Genomic DNA, 17,568 nt, shown 5'->3' on the forward strand with positions numbered 1-17,568 from the left:
TTGGCCAACAGCCCTAAAACCACATCCTCCTATTCAGCCTCTCTCAGCAAATAAGGAAACATTTTGGCCTCTGTCTGATCTCCTCAGACCTCCCTATTCATTCATATGTTGGGTACCAGCCCCAACCCCGTACTTGGGTGCCCTTAGTCCCGGTGGTGATGAGGGATTGAGAAAAGGAAATAAAGACAGAACACAAGAGTAGAATATACAGCATGGGTCCAGGGGACCAACGCAAGCGTGGGAACTGCCTTGGCCCCAGCTCTGGGCTCCAAACACTTTTATTATGTGCATAATCTCATTGATCTTATGAATGTGGAAGGGGAGGGAGAAGGAGTAGGTAAGATAGCTGCGGGTAGAGCACTTGAGATCCTTCTAAGGCATGCTAAACTGGTACTCTTGAGTTTATCACCAATTGTTATCAGGGTGCAGCTGCATCAGAAGTATAGCAGATGAGAAGCCACCTGATCTGACCACATCCAGTGCATCAAGGGGCTTTTATCTCCTGAGTATTGAGTACATAGAGCAATTAAAATCACTCCATATTCCAGAACCTAGGCAGAGCCTGAGGCGTTCCATGATCTCTGTCCTGCAAGGCTTTTCTCCTCCTTGCCGCTCCCATCTGCAAAGACTCTCCTGAATCTTGTGAGCAGAGGTCGCCTCCCTTCTCAGAGATCTTTGCACAAGCCCTCTTTACAAGATCCTAATGCAGTCTCCATGTTGAGAAGGCACTCGTGGGACCAGAGCGGTATCTTGCCTGCTCTACAACCACTCCGAGGTGTTCCCCGGTGTTTCTGTGCTCTCGGATGGTCTTTACCTAAGGCCTCCTGTTGCCACTTGATTTCTAGTTAACTGCACCAATGATATAGTTTAGTTCAGTGTGTAAACTTCAGTGTACTCTGAGCCAAGTAAGCTTATAATTATTTAGCCAGAATTAACATAGGTCTCCCCCTGGCCATCTTGACCCACATCATAAGCAGCGAAGGAAAGATAAATCATTTATTGGGTCCCCTAAGATGACAGCCCTTTGATATATTTAAATTGTTTTAGCAGTATTAATTACTAAATTATTAATATTAAATGATTAATAATAATTATTAACAATTATAATCATTATTAAATAATATTATTTATCATTAGGACACAATAATATTAATAGTAAGTTTTCTAGGGACATAGCTTTTAAGGAAAGGGATGTTTTATGTTGTTATGACATAAAGCAATGTGCCCTGGAAACTTAACCTGTTTCCATTAGAAACACAAGGCCTGTGAGCAGAATTCTCAATATGTGAGAGATGGCCAGACCAGCAGAGAGTCCAAGTATCACATCTATAAAGTTTTAATTGCCTGGGCATAGGTTTGCTAGCTGCCGACATATGCATGGGAGAATGAGAAGATGTGAGTAGAAAGAAAGAAAAGTTTGGAAGAGAACGACTGTTCAAACATTTTTCATGACATTTGTTAAAGATAATAGGGAAGACTTTATTCAGGAGGGACTACTGCAATGGGGATTTTGCAGTAGGAGTGAGAGGTTGGGCTCAACTTTGAATAGAACAAGGACAAGGCTGGATTTATTGCCAAGGAGAAGGGTGAGGGTCAGTGGAACATTCCTAAGAGGAAACCTCAAGGCTAGAGGAAGTCTTGCTAAACAAACTCAACAGAACTCTTTTTCAAGGCGGCCAACGTGATAAGATATCAAGGGTGAAAGATGAGAAATTTAATCAGATACTGAGGATGATCAGATAAGATGGATATGGGATTTTTGCTAAACTGACTAAGCAGAATTCTTCCTAAAACTAGACTAAGCCCATGATTGGGGCCTAGTCAGAAAGAGGACTCAGAGGAGCCTGGCTTTGTTCAAGGAGAAATGTATTTAATAAGATTTCTTTGAGTGATCATCTTTTTAACTGGGACCCTAACTTTCATCACAATCTGGGAGATTTATTTATTCAACAGTATTTTTTATTCATTCATTTAGAAAAAATTGTTTAACTAAGTTTGTGTTATGTGCCAGATACTGTGCTAGGCATTGAGGATACAATAGTCATTGTGAAAAGCAAGGCCCCAACTTTCATGGAACTGACCACTTGTGATGGGGAGACAGATAAACAAAAGAGCTCCAAGTTTTGGCAGCTAAGAAAAAACATAAGCAGAGAGCTCTACTAGAAAATTCCAGGGGAAGCTGAGCTACTTAAGATCAGGTGGTCAAAGAAGGCCACTCTGGAAAGGTAACCTTTGAATTCAGAAATGTGAAAGAGGGTATTGATCATCTCATGAGCCCCACAAAGAACATCATAGTCATAGGGAACAAAACTGAAAGGGCTCCAAGGCAGAGTGGAGCTGGATTATGCTGATAATGTCAGAAAGCCAGTGTGATAGGGTGGGAGAACGGGCAAGATGGGGCAAATGCTGTGGAAAGAACAGGGGTAGTGTGAGATCAGATGAGCTTCCTTAAAACATTACTCTGGTCGCTCTGAAGGTGATAGACCTAGGATAATAAAGGAAGCAGGAGACTAGTTAGTGGTCTATTAGGTAATCTATGCAAGAAATGAGAGTGGCATAGGGCTGATTAGAGGAAGAGAAAGAAGAGGAAACAGCCTACGGGAGAAATGTGCTGGGGAAGGCTTACACTGCACGGTAGGTTGTCACTGGAGGAGTAACTTGCAGTGATGTAAAACTCTTGTGTCTTCCCTGAATGTTGGATTGCTACAGACAGCTACTCCATCAAGCGCAGTGTGGCCACCACGCATCGGCCTGCACACAGCTCTCAGATGGACAAGAATATGGAGATCTTAAAATGTGTCAGTGAAGCCAGAAATGGGTGAAGCAATTTTTGTCCACAGTCTCCATCTCACTCTTTCAATACATATGTCTTGAGAACCCAGTATGTGCCAGGCACTGTGGACAGAACAATGAATGGGAGAGGCAAGGTCCCTGCCCCCCTAGAACTCACACCGTTGAAGGGGATGTGAGTCATCAATTGGTAAACAAACACATTTGGCAATTTCAGTGGATAACAATTCCTATGAACTACAAATGAAGCCAGATGAGGAGCTGACATTCAAGAAGTGAACTGAAAGAAGCAGAACAAACCATGCAGAGATACAGGATGGGGAGGACGGCCCCATCATCATCATCATGCAGCAGTGCAAAGACCCCAGGGGGTTGGGGGCTCAGAGTTGATGCCCCCGCCTCCAACAGCTCAGACAGGCTTTCTTCTCATTTCCTAGCTCTCTCTCTGTATCAGTCCATTCTCACATTGCTATAAATATACTGCCAGAGACTGGGTAACTTATGAATGAAGGAGATTTAATTGACTCACAGTTCTGCATGGCTGGGGAGGCCTCAGGAAGCTTGCAATCGTGGCGGAAGGGGAAGCAAGGACCTTCTTCTCATGGCAGCAGGAGAGAAAAGTGAGAGTGCAGGAAAAACTGGCCACTTCTAAAACCATCAGATCTTGTGAGAATTCACTCACTATCACAAGAGCAGCATGGGGGAAACCACCACCACAATCCAATCACTTCCAACCCTCAACACGAGGGGATGACAGGTCCCTCCCTCTATACATGGGGATTAGAATTTGAGATGACATTTGGTAGGGTCACAGAGCCATACCATATTACTGTTTAATTTCAACAATTCTAGCTTATATAAAACGAAGCATCTTACAGGAGGTTGGATGACTTTTGTAATCCCAGATGTCTTTAATTAAACATCCAAAGTTCCATAACAGTCCATGTAAGTACATAAGCTTTATACCCAGAGGAAAATTCTAAACTATTCCAGTTTAGACAGAAAAATGTATCATTTGGGCATGTAGAAAGTGTGGGTGTGTGTGTACATGTAAGACAGACAGACAGAGAGAGAGAGAGAGATACAGAGACAGAGACAGAGACAGACAGAGACCAAGAGAAATTAAAAGAGAAAGAGAAAGAGAGGGAGAGAGGGAAAGAGAGGTACATAATCTCAGACCACGTGGCTTTGTGTGTTACAGATGAATTTGTTTGTAATTGTTCAAAATAGATGTTTACCCAAGGAACTGATAGCAGCTTTGAGACGCCAGTCTAACCTTGAGGTTTCTGTGTCTGCTCAGACAAGTGGCACTGGTCAGGCCTGAGTGGTGTTGATGAGTCCACATGACTCCTTTTCTTCTGATCCACTGTACTGGCCACCTCAGCCGACCCCAGACACCCTCTCCCTTAGCACGGCCTGCATTTCTGGGACTTGAAGGAAAGCACAGTAAGTTTTGGGCCAGAGTCATTTTGATAATGGAGAAGGCAATGATGCCAAGTCTGGGGACTCGGCAACTGAACCCAGGACCAGGATTTTCAATTGAGAACTACCCTTCTCAGGAGAATTGGACAATACAGCTTCTTTTAGAAATGTCCCTTCTGTTGCCCAGAAACAAAATGATTTCCTTCCCATTTCCTACTATTTCTCCAGGGAATCTTTTTACATCAAAATTTTACTCTAAAAACAATAAGCCTTGTCTTTCCCAGAAACAAACACTCTGGAGCTGCCTTTATGTACCATCTCTCAGAAAGCAGGTGCATGATCCCAGGGGAGGCACCATGCCAGGTGAAGTCTTGGCCATCCCACTGCCCCTCTTGGCTTGGGTATGTTTTTCATTCATGTAGACCAGCTAGAGGCCAGCAGACTAAGCAACACGTGGCCCACACCACCCCCAGCATCCTACCCACAGCCCTCTGGAGCAGACAGCACCCATTGTTATTTCTTGAGGCTCTGCCAAGAATGTTTTGCTACAGCCTCCATCCAGCTTGGTGCTGGGATCGCAGCTTCACCGGGCCTTTTCCAGGCTGGCTCTGTCACTCCCCTCTCAGACATTCTAGATTTTTTCAAAAGTAACCATGCCTGCCACTCTGGGACAGACCTTACGTTGTCTTCATTTCAGTGAGTTCTGGGGCTCTGGTAACAACAAATAAACATCTTCCCAAAGAGTCTTATTGCCTCCTCATTGCCAGAACTAGGAAGTATCCTGACATTACTAGCCTTGCTTCCATCCTCTGCCTGAAGATGGGGAGCTGCTCTATCTGAATAGTTTAGATCCCCTACACTGGAGTAGTTCACTTGATCTTTGGGGGTTAGCAACAGAGAGACGTGACTGCTATCTGCAGCAAAGTCCCTGCCACCAAGAATGGAAGAGTGTCCTGATCATTATAGTAAATCTATTTATTTTGAGCAGATTTGGTAATAAGGATATCCAGTCAAACTCTCTTTTTTATTTGGAACTCTGAAGGGAAAGCGTTTTTTAAAAAAATGCTTTAATAGAAACATTATAAAACAACAAGCTTTTTAGATTAAAAAATTTTTTTCAAAGGGATTTTGCAGATATTACATATTTTTAAATCTCTTGTTGAAAAGACATAATTTATCTCCTGGGAAGGAACACAAGCAAATGCTTGACACAGTAGACATATGGCCATAATCTATACATTCTTTTATCTTTCCATGAAAAAGAAAAGGAGCATGTATTAGTCCGTTTTCAAGCTGCTGATAAGACAAACCCAAGACTGGGAAGCAAAAGAGGTTTAGTGGACTCACAGTTCCATATAGCTGTGGAGGTCTCATAATCACGGCAGAAGGAGGAACAAGTTTACATAGGTGGCGGCAGGCAAAGAGATTGTGCAGGGGAATTCCTCTTTATAAAACCATCAAATCTCATGAGACTTATTCACCATCATGAGAACAGCATGAAAAACACCTGCCCCAGGATTCAATTACCTCCCACTAGGTCCCTTCCATGACATGTGGGAATTATGGGAATTACAATTCAAGATGGAATTTGGATGGGGACACAGCCCAACCATATCAAATATGATTGTCTTTTTATATAGTCATGACGTCCCCCCAAAAGAGATGTTCTCTAAGCGGTATGTTTAACAATAGGGATGAATGCACATACCAGGGGAATCTGCCTTCCCTCTCTCACTCTTCATATTTCTGTAGCCTTGGGAAATCCTGTCTGCCATAGTCAACCATGCTGCCAACGCCACGGGACAAGGTTCACGGAAGATGTAAACGTCAATTTCAAAGAAATAGAAAATGCTACTTCTTGGAAGATAAATTAAAATTCTCTTTATTTTTACCTTATTTACTTAGTCGTTTTAAAAAATGATATCAAATTGCCATATTTATTTGGATCTATTTCTGGATTGTCCAATTGCTCTGTCTAGTTTTCTGCCAGTACCTTATTATTTTCACTACTGTAGCTATTTTCCTACAAAATAGAGCTTATCTCTCTGTTGCGGGAATTTTGAGATTGATGTAGAAAAAATACAAGATCCTGGAATCCCAAGACAGTAGCCATCCCAGGCACAAGCAAGTTGAATGTGTTCAGAGACACTCTGTTAAAGTTGAATATTTTTCTTCATAAATGAAATGTGCTCAGCTGTGATTTGCTAAATTGATAAGAAATCACAAATGCAGTTAAGTTCCTGAATATAAGGATGTTGCATTATTAGGAAGTTAATTATATGTGCTAGATGACTAGATCAAAGGGAAAAACAATGTAATCATTTCAATAGATAATTAAAATAACATTTGATTCAATTCCAAATCCAGGTTTTTAAAAAAATTCTTAGCAAACTAGGATAGATGAATGTGATTAAAACTTATGCATCTTAAACTGAAAGTCCACAGCCCGCTAGCCAACCCACCTGGCTGGTAAAACTAAGTAAAAGTCATAGATATTGGAGTGACAGAGAGAGAAAGAGGGAGGTAATTTTTTTAGATGATCTTATTTTATGTCCAGAAAGTCTAAAAAAAATGACAACAGGATAAAAGAAAATATAAACGTATTAAAAACAATGAGTTATATTTTGGTTTCTAATTTATTAATTTCTCTATATATTTTTCATTGGCTTTCCTTAGATTTTTTTTTTTTTATGTTTTTTAAACTTCTTAAGTGGGTCACATTACCTTCTTCTTTATTGTTCCATGATGTCAAAGTTTGAGCTCTAAATTTTCCTGTTAGAAAATCTCTATATGTACTCCATAAGTCGTTGCTACATCTCCTCAATTCTAAGATGCCCTTTTCACATGTTAACATCTCGGAGATAGAAATTTATCTTATAGTATCAATTGTAGCTTACTGTCGCAGTGGCCAGGAAGTAATTGTGATGTGGTTGCTATTGCACAGACTCAACTACCGCTGTTCATACTTTTGCTTCACTTGAGATGCAAGTATTCTTGGTAATTGCCATTTTAAATATCTTCAAAAAGTTTTCTCTTAATTTGGCATCAAAATGAAGTTATTGTGGGTGCAGAAATACATGGAAATAGATCAGCAGGGCACACATTTATTTTAGTGGTGTACGTTTCCGCATTAGAAAAGGTACTACGGTTTCATATTTTCTTGCAAAGCAGCTACCGAAGGCTTTGCTTGACCTAAGAAACGAATACCTCACCAAGTAGATGAAGTTGTGTTACATTTTGTTTCTGCAATTCATTAAAAAGGATTGCCCATCACATGCAAAGCGATACAACTGAAGGAAGAAGAAAATGCCAAATCCCTTGGAACAGATAGAAGAAATTTCAAAGGAATAAGAGCTGATATGTCTCATCCATGCGTAACACAGGACTGTTGTCAAAGCATCACATATCAGTTTGGCCCAATCTTCAAGCTGATTTTGAACAGAAGCTGCTTAAAATCTAGTTATATATTATTCAACTGAGAAAAAATTAAATCGTGAGTTTAATCATATTTAAAAATACTGATAAAACATTAGTATTCTTTGACGTCTTTAAACTATACTGAAAATGCCAAAGGTGATAAAGAGATTAAGATCATGAGCACAGAACACAAAAGCAGCAATCACTGTTTTATAATGCTTTGCATAATTGTCATTAACCAAATTTGCTATAATAGTTAAAAGTCGTAAGACAATACTTGTGCATGAAATGTGCCTGAAAGATGTTATTAAACATGTACAGAAAAAACAAAAAAGGATAAACCATGACTTAGTAGTGATAGAGAACTGACTAAATGCCATCTGGAAAAGATGGGCAGGTGTCTTAAAGTGTAAGTAGGAGTGTTTCAGGAGGATAAATAAGGAACAGGCATTACAAGGGAAGTGGCACAGCAAAGATAAAGGAGAATATAGAAGATCATAAACCCATTTGGAGAAAGAAAAAATTCTGTTTAAACAGGAGCCTCTACATGCCAAGAGATATGTCAGTTTGGCCACATCTTTTAAACAGGACTGGCTGAGATGCCGGAAATTGTATAGAGATCTTCTTGGTAGTAGAGTCCCTCAGTAGTGGTACGACCTAAATCACACTGCTGGAGGGGCTTCCTATTTCTGATTTTATTCTGCTTTCTGTGCCCTGTGCCTAGCACAGGGTCTAGTGCTTACTGGACATTGAAGAAGTATGTTTGAGTTGAAAGTAAGATTTTTGTAGCTGCAAGATTGTCATGCGGAATGCTGAGCACATGGAAGGCCTCAATACATAGATTGAGTGGTGGCTTGATTTACCAAATAATTTCATAAGCTTAGTTGGCAGGATTCACTGCCAAAAACCATATACATACCTTTTTTCTTCATATTGCTTGCTTTATCCGTCATACAGGTGTGTTCCCTCAGAAGCCCTCTGAGAGTAGTGCTGTGGCCTCCTCCATGTTCCGCGCTGCCCTGACCTCGCTTGTCTCCCTCACTGCCATTTCCTCCCACTCTGTGCCGTAGTGAGCCCTTAAAACAGCAATGGCAGATGTAGCACTGCATTTCTTCTCAGCAACAGTTCTTTGGGCATCAGCTCATTGTAACTTCCATATACAATAGAGAAGTAGGATCAGTTGGTGACATTTTATCTTAGGTCTTTTTGTTTTAAACAAATGCCAGAGGCTATACCTTCTCCCCATTATCACTAAATAAATTAAGAGAGAAAAAAATAAATGTAACTCAGTCTTTGGTTCAAGGGTTAAATTGACGTTCTTATATTAATAGAAAATATTTGAGACGCACATTAAAAAGTGTCCACAATTGGATGATTAATTTTGTAAGCTGGAAATGTGTATATTCCACACAAGATTGAAGATTCATGATCAGAGCCAGGAGGCGAGGTCTGAAGAGACACAGATAAATAGACAGACAGACAGACAGACACTGGCTGCTTCATAAAACATGTTCTTGCTTTAGCCTGAAACAGAAATTTTGCTTGTTTAACAACAGATGTAGGCAAAAAAAAAAAAAAACCCTTTCATATTTAAAAAATTTATTTTATTATTTAGATTACTGGTGGTATCTTTGTTTTAAAGAGAATGTTCTGGCTGGGCCTAGTGGCTCACACCTGTAATCTCAGCACTTTTGGGAGGCTGAGGTAGGTATATCATGAGGTCAGGAGATCGAGACCATCCTGGCTAACACAGTGAAACCCCGTCTCTACTAAAAATACAAAAAATTAGCCGGGTGTGGTGGTACCTCCCAGCTACTCAGGAGGCTGAGGCAGGAGAATCTCTTGAACCTGGGAGGTGGAGGTTGCAGTGAGCCAAGATCCCACCACTGTACTCCAGCCTGAGCGACAGAGCGAGACTCTGTCTCAAAAAAAACAAAAAACAAAATAGAGAATGTTCTATTTCACAGAGCTAGGAATGACTACCAGCTTGTGCTGGCCAAGGAGAGACACAGAATACTGTAACCCCAATTTACTGTGTCAGTAATTTGGCAAGAAGGAATTCTTCTTAATGGAGTGAGAGAAATAGACCTTTTTTTTGTGTGTGTGTCTCTAGAGCCAAAATTTTATACTTCTTTCAAGAGAAGCAATGTCACAAATTTCAAAATTATGATAATATAGACTATAAGAACTTGTAGGAACAGAAAGAGTTACCTAGTCCAATCCTCTCATTTTATAGATGAAAGAAAAATAAATACATTGACTGGTTATAGACATTATAACAAGCTAGTGACAGAGCCAAGACTAGAACACAATTCTGATTTTACATAATTAATTAGCCCAGGACATTTAACAGGCCAACTAATCTATTTCAGAAACACCTGGGTTGTCTATGCAGTCACAGGCTAATTCAGTACAGTTCAAGAATACTTAGAATCTCTCTTTTAGCAGATTCATGGACTTATAAACAATGAGTAAAATGTATTGAGGTAAAATTTGCTTAAAGGAATTCATAATTAATCTGAGAGATCAAAAGTCCTAATTACTGCACCATGGCTGCCTAGTAATGGTAGTCCTGAGAAAGAGACAAGAAATGGCTATGTGCTTCTTCTGATTTCTCAGATGAGAAAATTGAGGCATAAGAAAAACAACAAAACCACGTCACTGCAGAATAAATGACTCTAAAGAAAAAGCTTCTTTTTCCTGGGCTGCATTCTGCAACCCAAATTTTGTGTGAATCTATACAGCACTCAAGATTCAGCAAGGGCTCTAGCCCAATCAATAAATAATATGTAGAGTTGAGAGATTGAGGTCTCTCAGCAGCTTTACCAAGATCTATTAAAAGTAATTTCAGTTCCCTTTTGAATTGCAGTTCTTTTTCTTTTAGCTCTGCCAGAAGGTTTTTATTTTATTTGTTCTTGCATTTTGGATGGTGTCCTTTGTTGGCTGTAGGATGGATTTGATTATCTCATTTCATTTGGTCCCTTCCAGCCTATTTCTGTGATTCGAGTGGGTTGGAAATGGATTATAAACTTGCTTCCCAAATGGAAGGGAGGAGGACATTCTCAACAACCTTGCTTCTTGTCCTCCCCGGTGGGTCACAGGCCTGCATTTCCATCTAGGAGTCCCCATGAACGCAGGACTCCCTAGTTCCGTTCTTGCTTCACAGGCCTGCATTTCCATCTGGGAGTCCCATGAACCCAGGACTCTCCAGTTCCGTTCTTGTTCCAGCTATGTTCATTCCATTATTTGCTGCAGAGCCACAGGATACCTCCAAATTTGGCAGGCACTTTTCAGATTGACTTTGAGTAGAGGAGTGCCTGTTGTTTACGGTATTTCAAGTCCATTTTAAAAGCCACACAGTCAATCAGCAAATCAAACAGCAACTCTTTATTGGGCAACAACTGTGCATCTGACATATTGAAAAGTCAAAAATAACCCCAGCAGAAATCATGGCTCAGACAGGCTGAAGATTTTCCTCCCTGACTTCTGCCTCTCTGTTCATGTAGAGATGGGCAGGATTCCTTCTCAGACAAGGAGGGCAAGTTCACTGAAGTCATACAACCATTTTGCAACAGAGGTTGAAATCAAAGCAAGGGATGTCTACAACACTAGGATATTTTTTTCACTCAGTCTTCCAGGACATTGCAATGCTAATTCCGAAAATGGCATGCTATGATTTGCATGGTTCTCTACCAAACAGCACCTAATTACAGCAATTTTCTGTGAGCTGCTTCCCAGATTTTAAGACAGCCTGCCCTTTGCAGTAGACAACGCTGCATGATTCCAGTGATGAGAAGGGAGGAAAAAGGCTTGCTTCAGAAGCTTTGTGAAATAGCAGCCCCTACTAAGCATGAACCAGCCACACTTTATCTCACTGAGTTAAAACTGAGTAACACACGCGTTCCTTGCAGGCTGACACAGCTTGCATTTCTTTCCCCACCACAGTGTGACGGCAATCGCGCTGCTCTGTTTCTTTCAGATGGCATATCCTTTCACAACGAGAGCACTGGAAATATTCTCGCCCATCTATGAATAGAGGTTTGTAAAACTGAGAGACCGTCTGCTGCATTCTGAACTGTGTTTCTAAATAGAGGTAGAACACACTGCACCTGAATCAAAACGCTGGGGAAAGCTGAGGTCAGAAGGCATGCACAGTCTGATATGAAAGCCCTGGTCTACTGGGGATCCTGATGTGTTTCCAGAAACGACTAAAAGAATCCCTCAGTGCTTTGGCTATAACCCTCACCACATTTTAATTAATAAAAGAGGTATAGATTTCCTCAAACTTTCAGAGTTTCTTTCAGGCCAGGTTTTAATTTATATCTGAATAAGCAAGAGTTCAAGTCAAGTTGGTAACTGCAGTGTGTATGAGGAACTTTCTTCAAGCTCATTGGGTTTCTAAAGATTGTTTCCCCCTAGGACCCTCTACATCTTAGAGAGTCAAGGCTTATGATGCTAAGGACAGTAGAGGCTAGCAAGTGACTAAATGATTTTAGCAATACATGCTTGGATGATTTGGAAAAGAGAGACTTAATGTGATTATTTTTGAGCAATGATTTATGGGGAAAATATGCTGGAACCAGGTCTTAAAGTGTGAGCTGGGGACACAAAGAGAAGAGAGTGGGGATTTCGGGCCTTTGGGAATGAGCACGTGAAGAGGGTGAGGACTCAGCTGGAGCAGAGGCTATGCAGGGCTCCATTCTCTGACTCAGGTGCTCTCCCAGACCTCGATGCCACAAGCGATAGAAACCTGCCTAAAGAACAGCTAGCACAGTCTGGAGTTAGTTTCCTGCAAAAGACACTTAAGGTATTGGATTTTCCTTCTGCCAACAATAAGACCTTCCTGGAGATGCTAAAAAGCCAATCTAGACCAGTTGAAAAATTGCATAACATGACAAATGAAAGAAAGCACCATTTCCATGTAAAGCTGTATTATATCCACTGTCTCCTCTGTGCATTAATCTTTTAATTCTATCAAAAGGCAATAAGAATGAACTTTGCACAGAATTATTTTTAAATACAACATTTTTATAGCTCATGAGTTGGTGCTATTCTAGTTATTTATGAATTTTTTTTCTCTGTAATGGTATATTATTGTGTCACGGAAGAGACAGTTTAGCATAAGAACTTTAGAGGGAGATAGATGTAGACATGAATCCAACTCTGCTAATTACCAGCCATGAGTCCTTGAGGAAGAAACTGATATTCTCTGAGCCTTGATTTCCTGGAAAATTACATGAAATTCAACATTTGCCTCATAGAAATGATGGAACATTAAGTAAAATGATATACCAAAATATATCTGGCACATGGCAGTCATTCAATAAATGGGCACTATTGTTACACTTCTCTTTTTCTGTAATACCTCCTGTATTTCTTGGAGTCAGGGGAGGGGCATTACATTAAAATCTTTAATTTAATTTATTTTGTTTTCTATTGTCTTTCTTTTTTTATGCTAATGAATCCAAGCAATCATTGGAACTAATCCCTAAACTTCACAGTTTAAATGTTTTCCAATAATCCCAAAGGGCTGTGAAGAAACCAAACTTAGACCAAATAAATATAGGATATGCAGGTTATATAAACTCAAGGCTTAATAACCTCAGAAACTTTAGTATGTACAAAAAAGTTTGTCCAACTAGTTGCCTCAATGGAATAACCAGCTGGATTAACTAAATTTTTACTTTACCGACAAATTGAATATTACCACCTCACATCGAATTTGAAATGTGTATGTGGTCAAACCATGAAGGCTGGTGTTTTAGTCTGTTTTCTATTGTTACAACAGAATATCACAGACCAGATAATTTATAAAGAAATGTATTTCTTACAGTTCTGATGACTGGGAAGTCCAAGAGCATGGCACTAGCATCTGGGGAGGCCCTTCTTGCTGCCTCCTAATATGGCAGAGGGCATCACATGGCAAGACAGCAACAGTGTGCCAGTGTAGGTCTCTCTTCCTCCTCTTATAAAGCCACCAGTCCCATCATGGGGACCCCGTCCTGATGACCTACTCTAATCCTGATTACCTCCTAAAGGCCTCACCTCCAAATACCATCAGCATATGAATTTGGAGATTAAGATTTCAACAAATGAAATTTGGGGACACATTCAACACTGTGGGAGTCATGAGTAGTAGGTTTGTATCTTTTGCACCTCTTTAAACTTTTTGCTTACTAGCTAGTTGTCAAATACATGAAATAAACACAAGACTGTTTTTAGATGCAACTGAAGTAGGCATCTGCCTTTGGGTATAGTTGAAGAGTCAGCATATCACACTACCAGCCAGGAAGCTTCTAATGAGCTTTATATTCTAAGTTTGTATAACGGATTTAAAAATTCTTCATACTTACCATATTGAGAATGTTTAATTTTCTCATGCTATCCCAGATTGCACATGCCATACCAACATGCTGATATGTCTCTCTCACTTTTCTGTTGAGGATCACTGATATACAGAGTGATGTGGTTACCGTGAAAACTAATGTTGCTTGAGCCTCTAGAAAGGTAGCCTCTATAATGAAGAGCATATTGATTTTGCTTTACTGTCTTTTGGCTGGCAACATCGATTCCACTACCTTTAAAAGAATTACTGGCAAACTGGAAAGAGGAAAAAGCCTCAAAATCCTGTTATATGACAAATGATTGAAGAAACAAAGTCTGGGATAAGCGTGCAGTGTGAGGAGGGAGAACTTAATTCCTACGTATCACTATTTGACCGGCAGCCATTCCTCTGCTAGAATAGAGCTAAATATGGTGATAATAACAATGACGAACTTACACTGAGCAATTACTACGTTATGGACCCTGTTTTAAGCTATTAAGTGCTATGTCACTCAATCCATACAAAATCTGTGAGGATTGTGTTATTATTGCACCCATGGTAGAGATGAGGAAACAAAGTCATTAAAAGATTAAATGACTTGTCCATGGTCAAACAGTAAGTAGAGATTAAGTAACTTGTCCATGGCTGGCACTTAACTTCAGAGCCCATACTCCTAATATCTGTTTGGTGTGGCTCTGGTGGGTGAGAAGGGGTCACCAGTAACCATTCAGTGGGAACAACCACTTGGTGACTTAAACAGGTGGGTGTTGGGACATGTGGGAGTGGTAATGACCAAGTCAGTTCGATGAAATGAGTCTGTCCCTGCTTTTCTTGTTAGGATTGATGAGTCTCTCTTCTTTTAGGCTATAGTATGGAAACCATGTGGTAAGATGCAAAAGGTGTGAACCAGGTTCAATGTGTGACTCGGTTTCTTAACTATGTGACTTTTGGGAAAAAACGTTACTTAATACCTTATGCTCCCTCTGTAAAATGTGCTTTAAAATATTAACCTTAAAAAGATATACAGTTTATTCTCTAGGAATTATTAGAAGATGAATAATTATAATCTATGCTTATTGAAATTAAGTTGACTTTGCTACCCAGAGCATATTGAGTTAAGGGAGAAAGACATTTATAGCAACAACTCTGGGAGACTGGCATGGTTCTACTATGAATGAGACAGGAGAGATTCTCTCTAGATCATTATTCTTTACCTGTGAAAAAGCTAAGGACTAGAATATCATTTATGCTACATACAGATGCAACTTCCAATAACAACAGTATTTCTTAGTGTTTCATTTCCTGAATCTCTTGGAGATGTTAACAGATTCTGCAAAAGAAAGAAAGAGACTCTGAAATAAAATTCACTTCAGTCAAAGCGTACCAAGTTTTAGTAATAGAAGATAAATAGGTTCTGAAGATCTACTACATGCCATAGTGCCTATAGCTAACAGTACTGCACTATACGCTTAAATTTTACTAAGAGGGTAGATCTTATGTTAAGTGTTCTTACACTTTCCTCACACAAAATAATAACAGAGTGGCTGGGAAGAAACTTTGGAAGCTCATAGCCTCGATGGTGGTGATTGATTTCATGGGTACATTCTTATTCCCAAACTTGTCAACTTGTTAATACATTCAATAGGTGCAGCTTTTTACATATCAGTCACACATCAATAAATAAAGACTCAGTACCCATATGGAAAGAGCTGTAAAATGCTATTAAAAATGTAAAAATGACATCTTAATAAAAGGAAGGGCATCAATAAAGTGCTTTTTTTTTTTTTTAAAGAATTTTTTTTATTTTTTATTTATTTATTTATTTATTTTATTTATTTTTATTTTTTATTTATTTTTTTAATTGCATTTTAGGTTTTGGGGTACATGTGAAAAACATGCAAAATTGTTGCATAGGTGCATTCATGGCAGTGTGATTTGCTGCCTCCCTCCCCCTCACCCATATCTGGCATTTCTCCCCATGCTATCCCTCCCCAACTCCCCACCCCGCTGTCCCCCCCACTCCCTCACAACAGACCCCCGTGTATAGTGCTCCCCTCCCTGTGTCCATATGTTCTCCTTGTTCAAAGTGCTTTTTAAATTATTTAAGAGGAATCCTATTCAATTTCCCTTTTTAGGGTGGAAAGATTATTATCTTATAAAAGTTTCTGAGAATTTCTGATAAAGAAACTTACTCAGACTTGTAACTAAAAAATCCCACGTTGTGATTAGGCAGGATTTCTCTCAGGAAAACCAGAAAAATTAATACCAAAAATGTATAAGTATAAACCACTTTCTAATATGTTGTGATAGAAAAATCATAATCATTGATTCTGAAAAGGAATTTGAAATGCAAGAGCCATTCTTACTAAAACATTATAGAAAAGAAGAATAAAAAAATATTTAAATATAACAAATAACATATACTTAAATAACAACACATAATAATAAATAGCAAAATAGTAGCGTGGTTTTAATTTACAAAAGGAACTGGACAGAGATGGTTGTTATCATCATTATTTTTTATATTTCCTTGGAGGTTTTCACACATACAATAGGCAACAACATAAAAAAACTGATATGAACACATGAGAAAGAAGAAAGTTATTTTTCTTTTTACCAATCGAAACTCAAAATACTATTATAAAATATACCAGAATTTTGGAAAAGTGACTGGGTACAAGATGCAATAAAAACATTATGAAATTTTATTTCATTTAACAGTAACATCTAGAAATGGCAATGTGAAATTTAGTTCATTGTAAAATCCATAAAATGCATAGAAATAAATTTAACAAGGAAGGCACAGTACTCATATGGAAAGAGCTATAAAATGCTATTAAAAATATAAAAATAACATCTTAATAAAAGGAAGGGCATATCATGTTCTTAAAGAAAAAAACAATTCTATTAAAATTAATATATCAATTTATTCAACCCCAATTAGAATTCCTGCTTTTTAAAATTAGAAAACACTATTCCTTTTTGGAGGGGGGAGGCAGGTAGGGCTTCACTCTGTCACCCAGGATGGCATGCAATGGCACAATCTTGGCTCACTGCAGCCTCAACCTCCCAGGCTCAAGCCATCCTCCCATCTTAGCCTCCTGAGTAGCTGGGACTTCAGGCTACAGGCATGTACCACCACGCCTGGCTAACTCTGTATTTTTTGTAGAGACAGGATTTTGCCATGTTTCTCAGGTTGGTCTGGAACTTCTGGGCTCAAATGATCCTCCTATCTCAGGCTCCCAAAGTGCTGGGATTACTATTGTGAGCCACCATGCCTGGCATAAATTAGAGAAAATTACTCTAAAGTCAATATGGATGAATAAAATTCCAAGAAGCACCAAGACAACTGAAGAAGAACAGTGAGGGAACACGACTTGCCTCATTAGCTATCAACAACCTCCAAAAGGAAGTATAATCGGATCAAAGTGGTATTGGTGTAGGAACACACAGATTTATAAATAGAATATATAATTCAGAAGCAGAACATATGATATACAAAATATGTTAAATATTCATTTTATTTCGATGGAAAAATAATGGAATTTTTAAGAAATAGGGTCAGCATAACTGACTCTTCATTTAGAAGAAAAAAATGAAACCCCTTATAACAC

Source organism: Aotus nancymaae, unplaced genomic scaffold (genome assembly GCF_030222135.1).
Source record: "Aotus nancymaae isolate 86718 unplaced genomic scaffold, 86718_ANA_hifiasm-v0.15.2.pri h1tg000032l_0, whole genome shotgun sequence".
Lineage (NCBI taxonomy): Eukaryota > Metazoa > Chordata > Mammalia > Primates > Aotidae > Aotus > Aotus nancymaae.